The 21,023-nt window shown below is 41.5% G+C and overlaps 1 protein-coding gene and 1 pseudogene across 7 annotated transcripts in view; one reads left to right on the top strand and one right to left on the bottom strand.

Moving 5' to 3' along the window:
* Nol4 (nucleolar protein 4) overlaps nt 1–21,023 on the bottom strand; it is a 416,619-nt gene that overhangs the window by 83,264 nt on the left and 312,332 nt on the right. The window lies entirely within an intron of this gene.
* Nucleotides 3,976–9,190, top strand: LOC105944648 (annotated as a pseudogene).

The raw sequence follows: 21,023 nt of genomic DNA, 5'->3' as shown, positions 1-21,023 counted from the left end.
ATATGTTCATATGTTATAATTACCAACAAACTGAAAAAAAAACACTACAATAACGGGCATGTACACAGATTATTGGTCAATGATTGACTTGCAAGCATGAGGACGTGAGTTAAATCCCTGCTATCTATGTAAAATATCAGGTGTGACTGTGTAAGCCTGTAATCTCAGTGCTAGGGTGGCAGAGACAGGTAGATCCCAGGAGTTAGCTGGTCAGCTAGTCTAGTATAATTTGTGAGCTGCAAGCCAATCCAATTAGGGACACTTTCTTTAAAAAAAGTGGACAGTTTACTTGAAGAATAACACACAAGACTATCTTCTGGACTCCACATGCATACACACCAACTCACACATACATATGCTCACTAACCTATGAATATAAATACAAAATTCCCATACACCTCATACACCCATAAAATTACTACCATAAAAACTCTATGAAAACAATAAGCATTTACAAAGATCCTTAACAAATGGAGATATTGGGATGAAAAAAATGTGTGTAGAGAGATAATAAAATCATTCAATATTATGAAAAGCAAGGTAGAGCAATAACATACCAGCACATATCTACTAGAATGGTCAAAACAACCAAAGAAAATTGGCAACACTATGGGCAGCTGAGGAAAGAGCCAGTGGAGTGCTCACCTATTGCTGACAAGAAAAAAATGATGTAGCTACTTTCTCCAAGTTTCTAGGAACTAGTAGGGAGAACAGAAAGAGAAAATAAAATATTCAGGCATAAGAAAATAGCAGTGATTTGATCACTTGTTGACAACTTTGGGGAAAGTCAGGCCAAGAAGAGACGGCAAGACCCTCTTTCAGAGTCACTGTAATTACTGTTGCTCATGGAACATGGCATGGTAGTGCTAGAGATTAGGAGAAAGATCACCTTCCTTTGCATGTGTTAGTTAATGACATAGACACAAAAATAACATAAATGTCAACATGCTCTAGAGAGACTAAAGGGAACTACAGTCTGAACCTAAATTTGATTCAAGATGGCAACCAGTGTCCTTCCACCTAGGATGTTTCTGTGAACTTCTTCTCTTTGTGGTCAGGCTCTTTATGAGTCTCCTGATCCATCAATCAGTAAAGGTCCTCCATATGTGTTTGTTCTGATGATGAGGCTCATACTAACTGAATAACCAATTTACATCTCCAACATTATAAGAAGACCTGTTCCAAGTCACCATGTAGCCACCTATTCAGGATGCTTTCCAGCTTCCCAGCCTGAGAGCTTTTCTGCTTTACTTTTATTTTCTACTGTACTCTTTTAAAATGCATCTTTCATAACCTCCTGTCTTTGTAATTTGCAATTTTTTGCTAGTCATTATACAATAGCAAGAGAGCCACTGGCTTTGAAACGAGTGTGTTAATTTTACAACCATAAATTACACTCACCAAGAAGCCAGAGAGGAGTTGGAGAGATGGCTTAGCAGATTCAAGGCATTTGACTGCCAAGCCAAAGGTTTCAGGCTTGATTTCCCAGGACTCACATAAGCCAGATGCACAAGGTGGAACATTCATTTGGAGTTTGTTTTCAGTGGCTGGAGGCCCTGGTATGTACATTCTTTCTGTCCATCTACCTCTCTCTGTCTCTATATCTCTTAAATAAATAAATAAATAAAATATATTTACAAAATATAAGCTGGAGAGACTTTAATGCCCCTAACAGTAGGAGCTGAAAGCTATTGTGATTTTAAGCAATAAGGAGGCATAATCTCTATATCTAGGTGTGCCTATGAGCTATGTCTCAGCTTAGAATCTATGACACTCTTGCTTAAAAATATTAGAGGAAATACTAAATATTCTTTTAAAAATATTTGGTTTTGTTTATTTTCAAGGAGAGAGAGACAGAGACAGAGAGAAATAGAAAGAGAGATTTAGTGAAAATGGACATGCCAGGGCCTCTTGCTGCTACTAGTGAATTCCAGATGCATGCACCACTTTGTGCAATGGGCTTTACATGGGTACTGGAAATTCAAGCCAGGGTCATTAGGCTACTCAGGGAAACCCCTTAACTGCTGAGTCATCTCTCCAGCACCTCACTATTCTTTTTCAGCATTTAGTGTGAGACTAAGATAAGTTAAATAAAATAAAGATGCAACCTGTAGATCTTAGCTCTTCCCTGGGTCACATATATCCACAAGGTGCCCTTGCTCCAGAATGCCAGTGGTCTCCAAGAAGTCATCTGCTGATCACAGGTGATCAAAGCAAATAGGCTTCTGGTGGGTGGGTCCAAAGACAGTGAAGATGAGGAAACCTGGAGCTACTCTTGGGCACTATGGCATACTAAAATTAAAATTCTAGACTTTATCACTTCTTGATCACTTGATGACTTTAGGGAAAGCCAGTAAATCCAGAGAGTGGCCTATACATACAGGGAAGCCTTGCTGACTTCAGAGAATAAAGAAGAGGTGAGAATCTGTGACAGGCAGCCACAGTTTCACGGTCACTGCGCTAACAGGCATCAGATTTGTTTTAACAAGTGAAATCCAAAGGGCTCCACCCAGTGATCACTACAGATCCTGAGCACTGAAGAGCCACCCAGTGTGGATAAGATAGACTGTAGCTCAGTTGTAGTGGATAAAAGGGATCATTTAGATTCATCTTCCTGGTCTCACACAATCCCATGTCTTATGGGAAAGGATAAAAGGCAACCACACCACATGGTTTACCTTATCTAATATTGTGCCAAAGCCTAAAGAATAAAGCCAAAATTGATGGAACATATCTGTAATCCGGTATTTGGAGGAGATTGAAACAATTGGGTTGTCATGAGTTCAAGGCCAACTGGCTACATAGTAAGAACCAGACCAACCAGTGTTATATAGCAAGACCTTGTATAAAAAACAAAACAAACCAGTCAACTTATGAAACAAAGAGATTGAAAACTTCTGTGTAGCACAATGTACCAAGCACAATTCAGAAAATTCCATAAGTATTTGAAATAAAACTTTGAAATCAAAAGAGAAAAGGACCCAGAATCAAGACTCAATGACTAGTGATACTGAGGAGATGTAATGCCATTCACTGTTTTTGGTGAGGACATCATTGTCTTATTGTGTAATGTGTGGTAGCATTTGCTAATGGGCAAGAAAAAGTCCAAAAATTTATAACATACAATGACTTTAAGTAGGACAATGAAGATATTTTGCTAGAAATCAGTTAGTAAGTAGAATAAATTCAATTTTTACTAACAAAACTTTAAGTGAATATTGTGTCACTTTAGAAATAAAGAAGTTTTTGTAAATATCTAATGTTGGAACAAAGAGGTATCAAGGATATCCACTGAAATTTATAATAACATTCACTTCCTTAAGTGATACAGATTCTAGACGACATCTTTTTGCTCACCATTTTTCAATGGTTAAAACCAGATATCTATAACATGCAAGGCAAAAGTTGCTTAAGAAATTGCCAAGACAGGATGATAAATCATCACTAATAGGGGAAGGGATGAGCATGACAGAGAATGTGGGAAGGGAGAGGTAAAAAGGATGTCACAGGGCCATTTTCTATGTTGAAGTGTTTTCTCAGGTAGGACTCTTAGGTTTTGACTAGTTCTTTGATGGTAAGGGGTTTACATGACAAAAATAACAAGCTCCTTTATTCTCCCTTCTGTCTTCTCACAGGGTGCTCAGAGCCCATCTCCCTCATCTTCTCTATAACATGAGTCTGCCAGTGACTGCTCTGAAGTCAGCTCAATACAGGGATGGTACAAGAGAAGTTTCTAGTCTTTGCTTCACTCAGGACCGAGTCATAACAACATGCTACACTGGCGCTAATGATCTCACCACTCTGCCACCATAAAACTGCCTCCTCATCACCTGCCCTGAAGAGACACCCACCAAGCACATTATACAGCTCCCCCCTCCACCCCCATAAGAACTCATTGTCCTTATGGTCATAATGAAAAAATTAATCTTTGTCTCTTATCATTAACAAAAGGCTGGAATGTTAGGTCAGGACAAAATGAAGTTACACCAGGAGGGCAACAGAGAAGTGAGTCATCCACATTCCTCAAGAAATTGCCCAGCCATTATTCCTCCCCTGCCTAACAAGTTTCCAAATCTAGATTTACTGCCCCCTATCTCTCACTGGGTCACTTCTGGTTTCACCCTATACCTAATGTAAATAACAGAGACTTATTGCCCCAACAAAGAAATTCCATCCCTTCCACACCTTCCCCCAGCTGAAGAGCCTATAAATCCTACTATCTGCAACCCCAAGAGGACTAATCCCACCCTTGAAGGCCAGTCCTGGTAGCTCGTGTTTTTCCCAAATGAAACTACCATCTTTGTCTCAGAGTGTTCTCCATATTCTTGGTTGCTGTTGAACCTTACATGTTGTGCCCTGACTCAGATAGGATGGCTTCTGATTGTCCTGTTAGGTGGCAAGACATTCTTTTCTCTGGCTGGACCACCAAGCTGCCATTCAACCCTCTGAAGGCCTCAGACCGTATTTGCTTGATACAGGCCCTCACAGCCACATATTTGGCTTCACTGTTCTTTTCTCCATCTCCTCAATCCTTCTCAGTAATTGCCCCTTTCTCTTGGATTGGCCTATCTCTGGTTTCACCCCTCCTTGTGAAAGCTATGGTGGCATGCCAGGTTACACCCCTTGGCTGCGAGGCCCCAACCCCAGGTCTCTAAGGAAATCCCAGAAAACTAAGAAAACAATTAAGAAAATTGATGAAACAAAGAGCTGGTTCTCTGAAAAAATAAATAAAACTGACAAACCCCTGGCCAATTTGACCAAGTAAAGAAAAAGAGACACTGCAAATTAATCAAATTAGAAATGAAAGAGGAGAGATCACAACAGATATAAGTGAAATTGGGAGGATAATCAGGCCTTATTTCAAAAACTGCTACTCTACAAAATTGTAAAATATAGAGGAAATGAATAAATTCCTAGACACATACCATCTACCAAAGCTAAACTCAGAGCAGATTAATCTCCTAAACAAACCTGTCACACCTATCGAAATTGAAACACTGATTAAAAAAAAAAAAAAAAAAAGCCTCCCCAAAAAAGAAGAGTCCAGGACCAAATGGCTTCTTAGCTGAATTCTATCAAACATTCATGGAAGAACTGAAACCAGTCTTTTTCAAACTGTGCCACATAATTGGAGATCAAGGAAAGCTCCCCAACTCCTTCTATGAAGCTACTATCATCCTAATATCAAAACTAGGCAGAGACGCCACAAGAAAAGAAAATTACAGGCCTATTTCCCTGATGAACTTAGATGAAAAGATCTTGAACAATATACTCGCAAACTGATTTCAACAATACATCAAATCCATTATCCACCTTGACCAAGTAGGCTTCATCCCAGCAATGCAGGGGTGGTTCAATATATGGAAATCTGTCAATGTAATACACCACAGAAAAAAGGCTAAGCACAAAAACCACATGATCATTTCTATAGATACAGAAAAAGGCCTTTGAAAAAATACAAGATCACTTCATGATCAAAACATTGGAGAGAATCAGCATGGTCAAGCTCCTAAAGCCCAAATAATACTTAAGGGAGAGATTGGAGGATTTCCCATTGAGATCAGGAATAATACAGGGGTTTCCACTCTCACCTCTGTTTTTCAATATAGTACTGAAAGTCCTAGCTCAAGCAATAAGACAAGAGAAAGAAATAAAGGGAATACAATTTGGGAAGAATAAAGTCAAGTTAGCACTATTCGTAGATGACAAGATTATAGATGTAAGAGACCTGAGAGCCTCTATCCCAAAACACTTGAAGGTGATTAACTCCTTCAGAAAAGTAACATGATACAAAATCAATGCACAAAAATCAGTAGTCTTTCTATATGCAAATGACAAAGATACAGATAAAGAAATAAGTGGCATTGTCCCATTTCAGAAAACACAGTGGTAGTGGGGGACTTCAATACCCCACTTTCCTCAACTGACAGGTCATCCTGGGAAAAAAATAAACAGAGGCATCTGGACTAAATGAGGTCATAGAAGGAATGGACCTAACAGATATATACAGGATGTTTAATCCAAATGCTGCAGAATATACATGCTGCTCAGCAGCACAAGGAACATTCTCTAAAATAGACCATATATTAGGACACAAAGCAAATCTTAACAAACACAGGAATATTGAAATAATTCCTTGCATTCTATCTGACCACAATGGAATCAAACTACAAATCAACTGTGTTTGGTGTTATCTGTGACCTTAGTTCTAATAGTGTTTGTTTGATGAATTTGGGAGCCCCCATGTTAGGTGCATATATGTTTAGGATTATAATGTCCTCCTGTTGGAGTGTACCCTTCATCAATATAAGGTGACCTTCCTTATCTTTCTTGACTAACGTTGGACTGATGTCTACCTTGTCATATATTAGGATAAGCAACCCTGCTTGTTTTCTAGGCCCATTTGCTTGAAACACTTTTTTCCAACCTTTCACCCTAAGATATTGTCCATCCTTTGTAGAAAGACGAGTTTCTTGGAGACAACAAATTATAGGGTCCTACATTTTAACCCAGTCTGCAAACCTATGTGTTTTGGTTGGGGTATTGAGGCTATTGATATTAAGAGATATTATTGAAAGGTATGTATTTTTTTTTAATTTTTTTTTTTAAATTTTATTTATTTATTTGAGAGTGACAGACACAGAGAGAAAGACAGATAGAGGGAGAGAGAGAGAATGGGCGCGCCAGGGCTTCCAACCTCTGCAAACGAACTCCAGACGCGTGCGCCCCCTTGTGCATCTGGCTAACGTGGGACCTGGGGAACCGAGCCTCGAACCGGGGTCCTTAGGCTTCACAGGCAAGCGCTTAACCGCTAAGCCATCTCTCCAGCCCGAAAGGTATGTATTTATGTTTGCCTTTTTTTTTTTTTTTTTTTTGTAGTTCTGGTTCTACCTTTGCTATCTTGTTTTAACTCGTATTTGAGTATTTTTTTTTTCTTTCTAGGTTCCTTATATGTGTGCTTTTCCTTCTCTTTTGCATGGAGGATTCTCTCAAGTATTTTCTGTAGAGCTGGTTTTGTCTTCAAATACTCCTTTAGCCTGCTTTTGTCATGGAATGTCCTTATTTATCCATCTATTTGAATGGATAGCTTTGCAGGATAAAGTAATCAAAGAAACAAAGTTGGTTCTTTGAAAGGATAAACAAAATTGATAAACCCTTAGCAAATATGACCACAAGAAAGAGAGAAGAGACACAAATTAATAAAATTAGATATGAAAAAGGCCACATCACAACAGACACTAGAGAAATTCAAAAAATCATACGGACATAATATAAAATCATATACTCCACTAAGTATGAAAATCTGAAAGAAATGGATGATTTCCTTGATTTATATGACCTACCTAAATTAAATCAACATGAGACTAATCACTCAAATATACCGGTAACAAATATGGAGATCCAAGCAGTTATCAAAATCTCCCAAATAAAAAAAGTCCAGGCCCAGATGGATTCACTGCTTAATTTTACCAGACATTCAGGGAAGAACTAATGCCATTGCTTCTTAAGATTTTCCATAAAATAGAAAAAGAAGGAATCCTACCAAACTCCTTCTATTAAGGCAGCATAACCTTGATACCAAAACCAGGCAAAGATAGAAACAAAATAAAATTTACAGACCAATCTCCCTCATGAACATAGATGCAAAAATTCTCAACAAAATATTGGCAAACAGAATATGAGAATATATCAGAAAGCTCATTTATCCAGACCAAGTGGGCATTATACCAGAGATGCAGGGATGGTTCAACATATGCAAATCAATAAATGTAATACATTATTGAAATGGACTGAAAGACAAAAATCGAATGATCATCTCATTAGACGCAGAAAAAGCATTTCACAAAGTCCAACATCCCTTTATTATAAAAGCCCTACAGAGACTAGGAAGAGATGGATCATATCTCAATATAATAAAGGCTATTTGGAGGCCAGGGGGTGGCGGGCTGGATGTGCACAGGAGCCATGCCACTCTCCCTGCTAGTCCCCACACCCTTCGGCTGCTCCTGCTGAGTGGGATGACAAGGCATTCACCAAGGAGCTGGACCAATGGGTGGAGCAGCTGAACAAGTGCAAGTAGCTAAACGAGAACCAAGTGCAGGCACTGTGCGAGAAGGCTAAGGAGATCCTGACGAAGGAGTCAAACGTGCAGGAAGTGCGGTGTCCAGTAACAGTCTGTGGCGATGTGCACGGCCAGTTTCTTGACCTTATGGAGCTCTTTAGGACTGGCGGGAAGGCCCCAGACACGTGCTACCTCATGGGTGACTACATAAACACAGGCTACTACTCTGTGGAGACGTGACTCTCCTTGTGGCCTTGAAGGTGCATTATCCAGAGCACATTACCATATTGCAAGGAAATCATGAAAGTCAACAAATTACCCAATTATATGGCTTTTTTTTTTTTTTTTTTTTGTTCATTTTTTTATTTATTTGAGAGCGACAGACACAGGGAGAAAGACAGATAGAGGGAGAGAGAGAGAATGGGCGCGCCAGGGCTTCCAGCCTCTGCAAACGAACTCCAGACGCGTGCGCCCCCTTGTGCATCTGGCTAACGTGGGACCTGGGGAACCGAGCCTCGAACCGGGGTCCTTAGGCTTCACAGGCAAGCGCTTAACCGCTAAGCCATCTCTCCAGCCCAATTATATGGCTTTTATGATGAGTGTCTTCGAAAGTATGGAAATGCCAATGTGTGGAAATACTTTACAGATCTATTTGATTATCTTCCACTTACAGCTTTAGTAGATGGACAGATTTTCTGCCTCTATGGAGGACTCTCTCCATCCATAGATACACTGGATAAAAGTGGGGACTGTTTACAAGAAGTGCCATATGAGGGCCCAATGTGTGATCTGCTATGGTCAGATCCAGATGATCGTGGTGGATGGGGTATCTCACCACGTGGTGCAGGCTACACTTTTGGACAGGATATTTCAGAAACATTTAACCATGCCAATGGTCTCATGCTGGTTTCTTGTGCTCACCAGCTCGTCATGGAGGGATACAATTGGTGTCATGATCAAAATGTAGTTACCATTTTTAGTGCACCTAATTACTGTTATCGTTGTGGGAACCAGGCTGCTATCATGGAATTAGATGACACTTTAAAATACTCTTTTCTTCAGTTTAACCCAGCACCTCATCGTGGAGAGCCTCATGTTACTCAGCGGACCCCAGACTACTTCCTGTAAACTCCCAAGAACACCTTTCTTTATGTCATGGACCAAACCGTGCCATACTAAGAATGAACATTCAGCACAACCTGAGACTGAAATTTCGTCCACTGCTCTAGAGGGTCAGTGTAACAGTCTGCCTGCTCTGTTTACTGTAATGCCATCTTCTCAACTGTTTAAGCAAAGAAGGTAACTCACAGCTTCACCTCTTTTGTGCTTACTTGGAAAGTTTAGTTATGGTGTTGAACAGGCATGGATTAACAGAGATGAGTTTTTTAAGAAAAATTCACAAACTGACTTTCACATAATTTTCCTTTATTTTATCAAAATGTATAGCTGAAAAAGAGATTTTTCTTGGGAGTATATTGTCATAGAATTAAAGAGATTTCTCTTCATTTAAACTAAAGTGCTGTTTCATGTTGATCTGCATATTTCCATATATTTGTCATAACAGTGCTTGCATTTTGCTTGGTGTCTGAACAAATAAACTTTCCCTTTTAAACAAAAAACATAAAATAAAATAAAATAAATAAAATAAAATAAAGGCTATTTATGACAAGCCTACAGCCAACATATTACTAAATGGAGAAAAACAGGAAGCATTTCCACTACAACCAGGAACAAGACAAGGGTGTCCATTGTCCCCACTTTTATTTAATATAGTACTGGAAGTCTTAGCCATAGCAATAAGGCAAGAAACACACATAAAGGGGGTACAAATTAGAAAGAAAGAGATCAAGTTATCATTATTTGCACATGACATGATTCTATATATAAAGGACCCTAAAGACTCTACATGAAAACTGTTAGAGCTGATAAAAACCTACAGCCACGTAGCAGGATACAAAATAAATACACAGAACCCAGTAGCTTTCCTGTATGCCAACAACAAACACACAGAGAATGAAATCAGAGAATCACTCCCATTCACAATTGCATCAAAGAAAATAAAATACTTTGGAATAAACCTAACCAAGGAAGTAAAGGATCTCTACGAAATGAAAACTCAAGTGAGAAATTGCAGAGGGCACTAGGAAATGGAAAAACAACCCTTGTTCCTGGATCAGAGGAATCAATATTGTGAAAATGGCAATCTTACCAAAAGGAATCTACACATTTAATGCAATCCCCATCAAATTTCCAACAGCATTCTTCAAGAAAGTAGAAAAAACCAATCCAAACATTCATTTGGAATCACAAAAACCTCAAATATCTAAAATAATAGTGAGCAACAAACATGAGGCTGGTGGTATCACTATACCTGATTATAATCTATATTACAGAGCCATAGTAGCAAAAATAGCATGGTACTGGCATGAAAGAAGACATGTAGAACAATGGAACAGAATAGAGGACCCAGAGGTAAGTTCAAGTAGCTACAGCCACCTGATATTTGATAAAAATTCCAAAAATACTCATTGGAGAAAAGACAGCTTCTTCAGCAAATGGTGCTGGGAAAACTGGATATTACTCTGTAGAAAGATGAAAATAGATTCTTCTCTCTCTCCATGCACAAGAATTAAGTCCAAATGGATTAATGACTCTGAAACTGCTAGAGGAAAATGTAGGGGAAACCCTTCAAAATATTGGTTTTGGCAAAGACTTTCTGAATATAACCCCAATTGTTCAGGCAATAAAGCCACAGATTGACTGCTGGGACCTCAGGAAATTACAAAGATTTTGTATTACAAAGGGCACAGTGAATAAAGCAAAGAGACAACCTACAGAATGGGAAAAAATCTTTGCCAGCTATACATCTGATAGAGGATTAATATCTAGGATATACAAAGAACTCAAAAAATTAAATAATATGAAATCAAATAAGCCAATTAAAAATGGGCTATGGAACTAAATAGAGAGTTCTCAAAAGAAGAAATATGTGTGACGTATAAGGATCTATAAAAATGTTCTACATCCCTAGTCATCGGGGAAATGCAGATTGAAACTACTTTGAGATTGAGATTCCATCTCACTCCTATCAGATTGGCTACCATTATGAAAACAAATGACCATAAAAGCTGGCAAGGATGCGGAAAAAGAGGAACCCTTCTACATTGTTGGTGGGAATACAATCTGGTCCAGCCATTGTGAAAATCAGTGTGGAGGTTCCTAAGACAGCTAAAAATTGATCTACCATATGACCCAGCTATAGCACTCCTAGGCATATATCCTAAGGACTCATTTCATTTCCTTGGAAGTACATGCTCTACCATGTTTATTGCTGCTCATTTCACAATAGCTGAGAAATGGAAGCAGCCTAGTTGTCCCTCAACTGATGAATGGATAATGAAGATATGGCACATTTATACAATGGAGTTCTACTCAGCGATAAAGAATAATGAAGTTATGAAATTTGCAGGAAAATGGATGGATCCAGAAAGGATTTTACTAAGTGAGGTTACCCAGGTCCAGAAGGCCAAGCATTGCGTGTTCTCTCTCGTATGTGGATACTAGGTACAGATGACTGGGCTTCTGTATGAGAAGGAAAAACCTCAGTAGCAGAGGCCAGTAAGCTATAAAAGAGATAGAAAGGGAAGAGAAAGGAAGGGAAGGGGGTACTTAATAGGATGGTATATTATATATGTAATTAGAAGAATAGATTAATGGGGGTGAAAAGGCCTAAAATGAGGTCTGGGGAACAGATTGAGTAAAGGAAAGGTGGAAGACCAGCTAATAAAAATATAAGAGGATATAAATAAAACATATGTAATCCTACTTGTTTGGACAATGTAACACTCAGGAGCTGTAGATTGTTGCTAGAAAATTTTCAGTGTCAGGGATGGGATATCTTCCAGTGAGTTGTTGGCCAGGGAGATCACTGATGCCCTCCAAACACTATAGGCCATTGCCGCCGCCCTTGGTTTCAAACCAGGAATAGATGGTAAGACACTATTGCTGAAGACTCCACATAGTTGGGCTGGAAAGCCACTGAGAAATCTTACTGGAACTGAGCTGATAACCTCCTCCATGTAGACCAGCTGACAGAAAGCTGGAAGAAACCATTCTGCTTGCAGTTCAATGGGAGAAAGATAAATCACCAGTGAAGATACTCATCAGTGGACACTGTAAGCCTTATTATTGGCCAACCAGGCCAAATGACCCAATGGGTGCAATAGTGGCATGTCTGATACGGGGGAAACCAACTGCTCTCTAATTGGACTGGAGGCCTGCTCCATGGGAAGGGAATGTTGGGCCTTGAGGGGCCCAGATGTGAGGCCTATTGGAACTTCCTGAACCTAAGTAAAGTTTGGCAACCTGCCTCTGGCCAGCCATGACTCAGCAGGATGCCTAATGGTCTCAGGCCTGCTACTTCTACATAGGAATTTGAAGTTCTCTCATGCAGACTTAGAACCAATCATCTCAAAAGTGGTGGTATTCTATTGGCCCTTACATCCCACCCCATCCTAAATCCCCATCCTTGTTCTGAATGCTACATAAGAACCTGCCTGTTACAATAAAGTGAGTTCCTCCTTTGATGAGACTCCTGGCTTGATGGTGTGTTCCTGGCCATTGACACTCATCCTCCTCCCCAACCCCTTGGGAGGAACCAGCGGGCCTGGTCCTTTCCCAGCACTACCTGCTGGGTGAGCCCAGCAGTTTGGCACCCAATGTGGGGCTTTAGAAACCTGGTAGACTGGTGCCCTGTGAGAGGCATTCTCATTGAGGAGGTCAATCACTGTGTGTGTGTGTGTGTGTGTGTGTGTGTGTGTGTGTGTACCCTCATAAGTTTTGAGGCAGTCTTCATATTTAATGTGCTAAACTTTGCTTCTATAACCTGTACTTCCTTGTCAACATCTCTTTGTTCTCTTTCTCTTTCCTTTCACTTTCAGTTCACTGGCATGCTGCATCCACGGCTTTTGTATTTCTGAGCCAGTTATACTTCCCTAGTGGACAAACCATTTGGGCAGACCTGGAGGAGACTCAAGGCGTATTGCCCCTTCATTTGAGTGAGGGCTCTGTCCCAGAAGATGAAGCAACTCTGCTGAGGAGACCTGCTCCCATCCATACCATGTTTGGTATCATTGAGCTTTCCCCTAGGACACAGACGCATCTGGCTTTCATGAATCTAAATCTGAACTTAATTCTATAGCATGTTTACCTATCTTGTGGGTCCTTGTGTTTGTGTTATACTCATGTGTCTGTGGGTTGCTATTTCCCTAATTTTACGGATATTTCCCTCTCGACTTTATAATATGGGACAGTCTGCCTCTGAACCCAGTCCTGCCTTAGAATCTCTCAGGACACTCCTGAAGAGTAGAGGGCTTGATTTGACTGATAATCAGGCTCGACAGACCTGGGGTTGCCTTCTTAAGGTGGCAGCATGGCTGCTGAAAGGAAATCTCTTTGATTGCGACACTTGGGACAGGGTGGAGGCCCTTGTTCATCGGGCACATGTGGAGAACAGTCAGATAACCCCCTTAGGGGCCCTTCCTATGATCTTAGCCCTTAACAGCTGCTTCCCTCCAAGGCCAACCAAACAAAAACAAAAGAGAGAGGAAAAAGACAAAGATAGTATACAGCCTGACCCGGCTACTCCTCCTGGAGATACAGCTTTAAAAACCCTAGAAAAGGGTGAATCCTTATACCCCACACTCAATCCCTTTTAGGATGCTCCTTGGCCCTCTGGGGGACCTCCCCCACCTCCTCCATCGATTAATCCTTTCTGGACCCCCTTGGCCCCTCCTTCATATTTGGCCACCAAGCCACCAGAAAACAAAGTTACTTTTTTATTTCCTTTCAATCTAAATCCTGGGGGCAATCTCCCTGCTGCCTGGTATCCATGGGAAGCTCAGGATGTTAAGGAGCTTAAAAAGGTGGTGCTGGAGGATGGACCTAACTCTGCATGGGTTGAGACCCTGTTACAAGGACTTGCCCATCAACCTTGTACAACCCAAGATTGGAAAAATCTAGTCAGGGCTACCTTGTTGGGTCCCCTATACATTAACTGGTGTGCCTTTTAAAAAGATGAGTGCCATACACAGGCAGAGAGAAACCAAAGTCAAAAGCCCCCTGTGCCAATAACTTTGGGGATGCTCTCTGGTACCTCTGGTCAACATGCTACAGGCACTCAACAGGCGGCTATACCTGACCCGTATAGGAACCAGGTCAGGACACTGGGCTTGGCAGCATGGAAAAGGCTTGATAAGGGACCTTCTGAATCCACCCCCCCACATGGGTATTACTCAAAAACCATCTGAGGACTTGGCTACATTTATAGATAGGGTGGAAAATTGTCTCCAAAGAAAATTTCCCCCAGGGGCATTATGGGATCAGCTTACTGAAATGTTGGTCTGGGAAAAGATGAAGGCCAATCACTGCCTCACCTGTGCGGGTTTCAAGGACAACTTCATGAGTAAATGGACTGTAGCTGCAAAGGACATTGGCATTATCTCCCATCAGGCTAGGGCCATGGCTGCCACTCTTCAGGAAAATAAACAGAGAGATTTGGCCACTACAATCTGCGCATTACAGTTAAATTCTAAGAAATAAACATGTTTTAGGTGCGGGGATGACGGCTATTTTAAAAAGGAGTGCCCCAACAAGACAAAGCCTCCCCTGCCCACTGGGGGGATGACCAATGCTCTTTGCACTTGCTGCCCTAAATGCAAGAAGGGGTTTCATTGGGTTAGGGAGTGTCAGTCAAAGTTTGACATGCAGTGAAAGCCTTTAAACTCCTCCTGGTGCTCCCACCAACCCCATAAGGGGAAAAAGACCATCAAAGCCCATTGGACAGTCCCTCTAGTCCCCGCCTTAGACCCAAAATTATTTTAAATATTGGCAATAAAAGATTTAAACTCCTCATCAACACTGGAGAGGACCAAAAGGCCCTGAGAAAAGAGGAAGTGGCACCCTACTGGCAGCTTGTGCCCAGCCCTCCCCCACTGGGAGTTGGTGGGTAGTCCACCTCCTGGGAAACTGCCACGTGGCTCCCTTGGACTGACCCAGGTAGGGGCAGGGGAGAAGTCCACCCTCTCATGGTGACTGGGATCACTGCTAACTTACTGGGATAAGACATCCTTGGAGATGCCGAGACTCTCATCACTACTGACCATACAGCCTTTTATAATGATTTGTTAGATGAAGAAGAATATCATCAACAGTTTGAGGAAGGGAGGGAATGCCATCCAAATTATAGAGATGACCCTTTGAGCAACTAAGTCAAAAGTACTCCAATGAACACTCCCAATTCTAAGGGCCACTGCCCAGCACCTACCCCCCCCCATTTAAAATCCAGTGGAGGACTGGAAAGATGGCTTAATGGTTAAGCTCTTGCCTGTGAAGCCTAAGGACCCTGGTTCAAGGCTTGATTCAACAGGACCCACGTTAGCCAGATGCACAAGGGGGAGCACATGTCTGGAGTTCGTTTGCAGTGGCTGGAGGCCCTGGAGCACCCATTCTCTCTCTCTCTCTATCAGCCTCTTTCTCTCTCTGTCTGTCCCTATCAAATAAATAAATAAAACAGAATTTTTTTAATCAAATAAAATCCAGTGGAGACTAGGGGATCCCATATGGGTTGAGCAGTGGCCTCTTCCCTCTTCTAAGTTATACCAACTCCTCATACTTATTGATCAGTAGTTGGAGGTTGGACATATCCGTCCCTCCACTAGTCCCTGGAACTTTCCTGTCTTTGTCATAAAAAAAAAGCCTAATGGGTCCTGGATATTTTTACATGATTTAAGGAAGACCAATGAACTCATGATCCCCTTTGGAACCCCCCAGAGGGTACTCCCATGGATCCCAGCTATTCCCAATATATACCATATTACTATCATTGACATTAAAGATTGCTTCTTCCCTATCCCTCTCCATCCAGGATACATGGAAAAATTTGCATTCTCTGTACCCACTGCTAATTTTTGTGGCCAAGATAGGATATTTGTGTGGACTGTCTTACATCAGGGAATGGCTAATAGCTCACCCATTTGTCAATATTACCTGTCTACCTGTCATCCATTTTCTTTTCTCTTATCAATCTCCCCAATACTCCATTTTATACTTACATGGATGATATTATTCTTGGGTACCTAGATTCCTCCACACTCCAGGACCTTACCCACCTATGTCTAACTATCCTTCATACACAAAGCTTTAAAGTAGCTCCTGAGAAAGTTCAAACTGTGCCTCCCTTAAAGATCTTGGGCTTGATCCTTACCCTAGATACATTTTCACCTGTTAAACCACAACTGTATGTTCAGGAATCTTTTTTTAAAAATTTTTATTAACATTTTCCATGATTATAAAAAAAATCCCATGGTTATTCAGGATTCTTACACCTTGCCTCAAATCCAGAAACTCTTGGGAGAAATTAAATGGATGAGGCCCTGGATACCTATAACCACTGAGGAATTATCCCCCTTGTTTGACCTACTAAGGGGCCTTGACCCTTCATCCCAAGTAACCCTAGCACCTCCATAGAGTCCAGGAGGACATAGATAACTCTAATCTCAAATGATTCGACCCTGATCTCCCTCTTTCCCTCTACCTTTTCCCTGGGGAGACCCTGTCCACTGCCCTGTTGGCTCAAAAGGGTGAGCCTATTCAGTGGATTCACCTCTTGATCGGTGGGGCCCCTAGGGTCTATTCTTTAAGTTACCAAGTAGCTGATTGCATCATTAAAGGAAGGGAAACTGCCATTAGACTCTTTGGTATTGAGCCCCACTCCATTATTACCCCGTATAAGATAACTGACTTCACTTGGCACCAAAGAAATAATGTAAGGGTTGCTATGGCACTTGAAGGGTTTCTGAGTATCATAGACTGCCATTATGGCCCTCATAAGTGGATGAGCTCTTTTTCCAGGTTGGAGTGGAGACTCCCCAGGCTTTTCCTACCTCAACCCAACCCTGACTTCCTCATTGCCATTACACATGGGGGACACTTGGGGGCTTCCCTGGTTGTGTATCCCCCCTTTAAATCGGGAGTCAAACCTGAGCCCATCAAGTCTATCTCTCAGGAAACAGAGGGATCAGCATAGTAAGAGCTTTTTGCAGTTGTTCTGGCCCTGCATACCATTCAAGAGCCATTCAACTTATTTTCTGACAGCTTCTATGTGGTAAATCTATTGACCTATCTTATTGAAGCTCACATTAGACTTGATTACAACCCTGTATCCCCTTAATGATCCAGGCTCGCACCCTACTCAAACAAAGAGTCCACCATATATAACATCTTCATATAACATCTTCGAGGCCATCAGAATTTACCAGGTTTCCTGTCTGAAGAAAACAGCTTGGCCGATCAATTGGCCTCTGTGGCTCACTGTCACACTGTCTCAGAGGCTATCCAATTTCATTGACTAACCCATACCAACTGGAGAGGCCTTAAACAAAGATTCTCCCAAATACCAAATAAAGATCTTTAAAAAATTATTAGGACATGCAAGACTTGCCAACCCTTCCTCCAGGTCCCCCCCCACCACCACAAAAAAAAAATAAAAAAAACTTCAGGGAGTTACCTTTGGGGCCTTCGCCACAACCATCTTTGGTAAATAGATGTTACTCATTATTCCCCCTTTGGAAAACTTAAATATATCTTCTTATCAGTTGGTACTTTCTCCTGTGACTGCTGGGCATCTGCACATGCCGGGGAGAAATCTAAACATGCCATTAGTCATATACTTCAATGTTTTGCCACTCTTGGGCTGCCTGATCAAGTAAAAAACAGATAATGGCCCCTGCTTTGTAAGTAAAAGCTTTACACGTTTCCTCCAGATGTGGCAAATTACACATGCCAAAGGCATTCCATATAACCCTCAAGGCCAAGCTATTGTTGAAAGATATAAACAAACACTTAAATCACAATTACAAAAACAAAAGGGGGAATCACTAACCCCCATGGTCAGCTAAAGAAAGCATTATTCACCTTAAATATTTAATTTTTTCTAGAAATGAAAATGTGTCTCCATTTCAAAAAACATTGGTCATTCTTTGTCATATACAGCTCAATCAAGGTCAAATGAAGAGACCCATTGACTGGGGCTTGAGAGGACCAGACCCACTCTTCACAGCAGGGAGAGGGTTTGGATGTGTCTTCCCTCAAGATGAAAAAAGACCCATTTGGATACCAGCAAGAGAACTAAAATATTTGTTCCAACAAGGGGACACTGACAATCACTTCTCCAGGGAGTGTCTCACCCCTGAGGACTGTTCCTAAAATGGTCTTCACCCTACTAAACCAAACAACTCCCTCCCTTGCAAAGGATTGCTGGCTTTGCCTCCAATCTGGACCTCCCCAGCTGCTTGCAGTAATCACCAGTGATAAAACTACAGTTGTCCATACGTCCCTAAGAAATTGCTCAGCCACCTTCCCCATCCCCATAGAGCTTTTCCCAATGTCTCCTTCTTGAACTTACATTTGGGCCCCACCTTCCCCTAATAATTCCAATACAGATGTGGGATACATTCATCCTTTCTGTTGTACTTTCAATACAACAGAGCTCAGTGCTCAATGCTGCCCTCCTTCTGGAATGGTTTATGTTTGCAGAAGCGGGATGGCCTATGACTTCCTGCCCACTAATTGGATGGGCCTATGTGCCCCAGCCACCTTAATCCCAGATGTAGATATCATTCCTGAAGATGAAGCCCTCCCTATACCCTCTTTTGATTAGATTATAGGGAAACATAAGAGAGCTGTACAAATGATACCTTTACTTGTTGGGTTTGGAGTAATCACAGGCATGACTACTGGGAGCCGGGATGGGCATGGCAGCCCATCTCTACAAAAAGCTTTCTCTCCAGCTGATCAGTGACATAAAAGCAGCATCCAGTACTATCCTTGATCTCCAACAACAGCTTGATTCCCTGGCTGAGGTAGGCCTACAAAACAGGAGGGGACTAGACCTATTAACCACCGAAAGGGGAAGCATATGTTTCTTTTTACAGGAAAAATGCTGTTTCTCCACCAATATATTGGAAATTGTTCAAGACAAGATCAAAAGACTTCAAGACGACCTGGCGAAGAGATGGTGGGACCTCCAGGACAACCACTGTGGACAGGCCTAGATGGCTTCTTACCCTACCTCCTCCCTCTACTTGGACCTCTTCTCCCTTCCCTTATCCTCACTGTTGGGCCTTGTGTAATTAACAAAATTACACAATTCATTCACCAGCAGCTAGAGGCAATAAAACTCCATCAAGATGAGATACATTACCACAGGCTGGCAACTCAGGAATTAAGTTCCTCAGATGACCCACTGCCACCTCCTCTGCCCTCCATGTGACTGATGATGGGTAAGATCTCAGACTGACTGAGACAACATAATACAGGCCATGGAGTGGGTTCTCAGTGAGCTAAACACCTGGTACCCAGTGACAGGTAAGATCCCCAGAGGGGGACAACCTAACACAGGGGCCATGTTGACTAATGCTCTTACAAAAACAAAAGGGGGAGATGTTGGGCCTTGAGAGGCCCAGATGTGAGGCCTAGTGGAACTTCCTGAGCCTAGCTAAAGTTTGGCGACCTCCTCCGGCCAGCCATGACTCAGCAGGATGCCTAATGGCCTCAGGCCTGCTACTTCCATGTAGGAAGTTGGAGTTCTCTCTCACATGCTTAGAACCAATCATTTCAAAAGTCACAGTCTGCTATTGTACCTTACATCTCAGCTCATTATAAAATCTCCACCCTTGTTCTCAATACTATATATGCACCTGCCTGTTACAATAAAGTGAGTTCCTGCTTTGACAAGACTCCTGGCTTGGTGGTGTGTTCCTGACAGTCAACACTCATCCTCCTCCTCAACCCCTGAGGAGGAACCAGCAGGCCTGGTCCTTCTTCAGCACTACCTGCCGGGGGAGCCCAGCAGGGGAATACATCCCTGATATTGAAAACTTAAAACAGGGGTAGTCATGAGCCCTAGGGGTGTAACGTCTGCTGTTGTCTGGCCAAATGTATATACTATGCTTATCAAATTTCCCAGTAAGCACTTCTGTTAATCTTCACACCCTTATCTTAATGCTACTCTCACTTTTGGTTGGGAATATTCTCTTTTCAGATGGCAGTGACCTTGGAACAACTCAGAAGGTATAATGGTGATGGAAAGAAATGACCGCAGTACTCAGCACTGCAATATCTGTATCACACCTTCCAAGTCTCAGGGTCTAATGCATAAGAGGTGGTGGAAAGAATGTAAGAGCCAAAGGAAGGGCAGGACTCCATGAAACATGCTTCTTCCAGACACAAAATGGCATAGATATCCATAGCCTCACATTGCCTGATACTACCTGCATAAGACCATCATAAGAGCAGGAGAAGATCAAGACATCAAAAGTAATAGAGAGACTCATTGAGATGGGGAGGAGGTATAGTGGAGAGTGGAGTTTCAAAGGGGTAAGTGGGGGGAGGGAGGGTATCACAATGGGGTATTTTTTATAATCATGGAAGTTAATTAAAAAAAATAAAAAAAAAAAAAACTATGACATTCCACCATATCCCAGTATGGATAGCAAACATTAAAAAAATCAAATAATCAAAGATTCTCCTACTCTTAAAGAGTAGTAAAATGGATCGGAAAGCAGCCTATATCCCTGAGCAAACTCTCCTTGGAATTTAGGAAAACAATGGCTCTTTCTTAGCTTCCCTCCCTTGCAGAGCCAGGGAACTGCTAGCACAGGGAATCTCAGGATCATCTCCTCACCATGATGATGAATGAATGCCAAGTCACTATGGGGACCTCTTATAAGAAATTTGTAACTCTTTTACGTTTATGGAAAAAAAATGTAACTGTTTTATGTTTACTCTATCTTTCAATGCTTAGATGGAACTACTAACAGACAATAGCCTCATGACATGTTTAAATTTAAAAGTAGTCAATACTAAATTTTTAAAAAAAATTATAAAATTTCTAATAATGTTT

This window comes from Jaculus jaculus, chromosome 15, assembly GCF_020740685.1.
Source record: "Jaculus jaculus isolate mJacJac1 chromosome 15, mJacJac1.mat.Y.cur, whole genome shotgun sequence".
NCBI classification, from domain to species: domain Eukaryota; kingdom Metazoa; phylum Chordata; class Mammalia; order Rodentia; family Dipodidae; genus Jaculus; species Jaculus jaculus.
The sequence above is the reverse complement of the archived record's forward strand: the minus strand, read 5'-3'. Positions and strand labels throughout refer to the sequence as shown.